Below are 3,511 nucleotides of genomic sequence, written 5' to 3'. Positions count from 1 at the left end.
TTTAAATATAATCTTACAATATGTTAATGTCGATTTTTTAATATAATCTTCATATTTCAACTATCAAATGATTAGAGCTAACTAGCTAAGATGCACCTATATGTTATTTGCTCACCTTGTTTATGTTAATTTTTACAATGTATAACATTATTTTTCTTTTTAGATAATCTTTTTATACTTAAAATACATATAATTGGAGCAAGAAAAATATGACAGAAAGTTTACCCTACCGCAAGAAAACTTTATTAAAATAGTATTTCATTCATTTAATTTGTTTATGTTTTAGAAAACAAAATTATTAAAGAAATACTATTGGATAATGCAATAAACAAGGCAAGGTTCTCAGACAGGAAGAGAAAACATAGACTTAGAAATCTATTCACATGGGGTTTTGTCAGTTTAGTTGAGAAAAACTAGTGCTTGTTTTGACTCCCAAGCACAATTTTTAATATTTCATTTATATTACATGGGAATAATTGAATAAATTAAATTTGCAAAAGGAGCTGAAGCAGGTTGAAAAATGAGACCCATCATTATATTTTCTGGTTATCTGTGCCTTATTTTTTCATTTTTATTGATATCATAAATAAAAACCAACATAATTAATAAATAAAGTTAAATCTTAAATACAATATTATAAACCAACTCATTGTTTGACCCGATTGTAGTCCGTCTGTCCATAAAACTAGAGGACATGTTTTGCAAAATTGAACCAAAGATTAAGAGCTTTTTTTTACCGAAATATACCATTTTTTAAGAATAAATATAAAAAATATAACGCATATATAATGATTATATTGAAATAAGTAATCTTACACTAAAATCTGAAAAAAGACGGGGGTGATTAGGTGCACGTTTGCACACGTCTAGGAATAGTAAACTTCATTTTCACGTAGAGGGTGACACTGATACATCAAATGGATGGTTCATCAAAAACGCAACAGCTAGGCTTGGGCCATTTCAACCGAGCTACAGCTAACTCTCTGTTGGAATCAAGCCCATACTTCCACTAGATTGGCCTGGCTTCTAATATAATACACATACATCGTCACATCAATTGGCCTTTTAGCTGGCCCAACTTCAGTTTTTCCCTGATAGCTAGGCTTCAGTGAATTGGGCTTCGACCACATGCCCCCTTGTTATTCAGCGTTTTGGGAGCCCAATAACTAAACACTGAAATAAGGCAGTGGTGGATTCACAGCTTCTTTAGGATGGACACATGTTTAGTTCGAAATTCTAATTTTCTTATGTTAGTTAATTAGTTTATGGATGGCGTCTACCCCATTCAAAGATTTTGTATTGTTAATATATATGCTCATCTAAAAAATATTTATAGATCTGTCACTTCAACAAGTAAGAGTACATATGAGAAAAAAAGTTGATAAATAAAGGACCATGGCCAATTGACCATTGTGCGTTGCCCATAGAAAGTTGGTGGCGATTAGATCTAAACTTGAATAAAAAAAACAAAGAATCCAACACCTTCTATACTTGATGATAGAATTCCCATGCTTTTGTTTTGCTGGCTTATTAGTCGTAACCACAAAGATTAATAACATCATATGAGTGAATTTTAAGGCTCTGAACAAATGGGTGCTTAAAATCTTTCAAATTGCATGAAATATCTCCTGATTTTCTTCTCTCCATAAAGAACGATATTCTGAAAAAAGAACAGATTTTATAAACCTCACGTTAAAGATTCTTATTTAGACCAGTCCATTGTGGTCCAACCGAGCCACCCACTCGGTACAGCCCATTACTACTGTAGCCCACCTCTACCTTTCTTTTCAGCGCATAGCAACTCTGCTTTTATAAAGGTGAAAAGGAAAAGGAATATTTGGTTCCCTAGTAATATACTTCACCTATATCCTAAGTTTCTAACTTTAGGTAATATATGAATAGAATCACTCTCCACTGTATGAAAGAAGCAACCACTCTAAGACCATTAATGTTGGGTAGTTTGAGGCAGGATTTTAAGGTCTCAAAACTTGGAAAAAGGCAAGACATAATCATTCCGCTCAAGTTGGGTGTTAGGTTGATCTGCACTCAACACCTTTGATATATGTGGTTCAAAATCCCATTAATGGATTTGAAAACGACCCAAAGGCTATGCAAAGAGTGAACCATATTCTTTAGTGGGAGAATGTGATGTGTTCACCCAGCTTTTCTAACACTTCTATTAGGGGTTTTTGACTGATTTAAAATGGAATAATAATCTACTATCTTTACTTCATATTATATACTTCACACTACCAAATCTACATGCCATCAAAAAGTAACCCATGGCAGGCTTTAATATTCCCGAGCATGATTCTAGATGTGTTGTAGAGGGACCAAAAGAAGCAAACTTCAACTTTCTTTAAGGTGATGGACCGTTTTAAACAAATGAACCCACAATTCTAAACAAATACAAAAGAAAAATCTCAGCTAAGGGCCCCATAGGTGTAAATTGGATTCTGGTTTAATGTTTAGCTTTATGCACTCTATCTTCAAAAAATAAAACTCACACCAACCGCGTGGAATATGGATAAATTTATAAAGTGGAATGCTTTATTACACACCTTTCCATGTCTGCACAACAACTGGAAAGTCTGGGACCAATTCCCCTTCCCCTCCGTTCTCCATTGCCTCCCTAATCAAAGACACGGACCTGGAGACTGGGGTCTCTATTTTGTGTCAGATTAGTTAATGGTGTCAGTAACTCTAGGAAAAATATCAATGCATGTAAGTAAATAGGGCGGGGGTTAATGTGTCACTTTTGTTTTTTTATATCCCAAGGTTGATAAAATCATGTGGGATGACCTAATTTCTTTATAAGGCTAGTTAAGGTGGGTAATCAATTATTATTTCAAAGTATAAATTTATTTATATTATTATAATATAAAATAATATAAATTTTCGAGAGAATGTAGTTTTAAATATTTTAAAAAATAATTTCTCTCATAAAATTTATATTTTAATTTTTTTAATAATTTAATTTTTTTAATACTTTTACATTTAGATTTTTTTTAAATAAATTATAAAATAATTTATTTAATTATTTTAATATTTATTGAAAATATCATTACATCACGAATCATTGCATGTCGAAACTTTTACACAGGAAGAGGGAAATAATATAAAAGAAAATTAAATAATCAGTCAAAAATAAATTAGGTCAACTATCTCCTTAACTACTTATCTCGACATGGTCATATACCTTACAATGGCGTGTGCTAACAGCATTCATGAAAAGTAGAAACACCTTGTAAAATACGTATTTTACTAATGAGAATTTACGAAAATTTAATCATCTTATTGACATTTGACAATATTTTAATTTGAATTGATTTTTTTTCCATAAAGGTGTCTCATTCAATCGAATTTTATTTCACTCAAATTCATTTGCTGAAAAATTAGATTAACTTAACATTCTTTTATTCAAATTAATTTGATAAAAAATTAGATTACTTAACATTCTTTTATTCAAATTAATTAAATATTGTTACTTTTTAAATCAAGTTAATTAACT

The sequence above is a fragment of the Hibiscus syriacus genome, unplaced genomic scaffold (genome assembly GCF_006381635.1).
Source record: "Hibiscus syriacus cultivar Baekdansim isolate YM2019G1 unplaced genomic scaffold, ASM638163v2 tig00110962_pilon, whole genome shotgun sequence".
NCBI classification, from domain to species: domain Eukaryota; kingdom Viridiplantae; phylum Streptophyta; class Magnoliopsida; order Malvales; family Malvaceae; genus Hibiscus; species Hibiscus syriacus.
The sequence above is the reverse complement of the archived record's forward strand: the minus strand, read 5'-3'. Positions refer to the sequence as shown.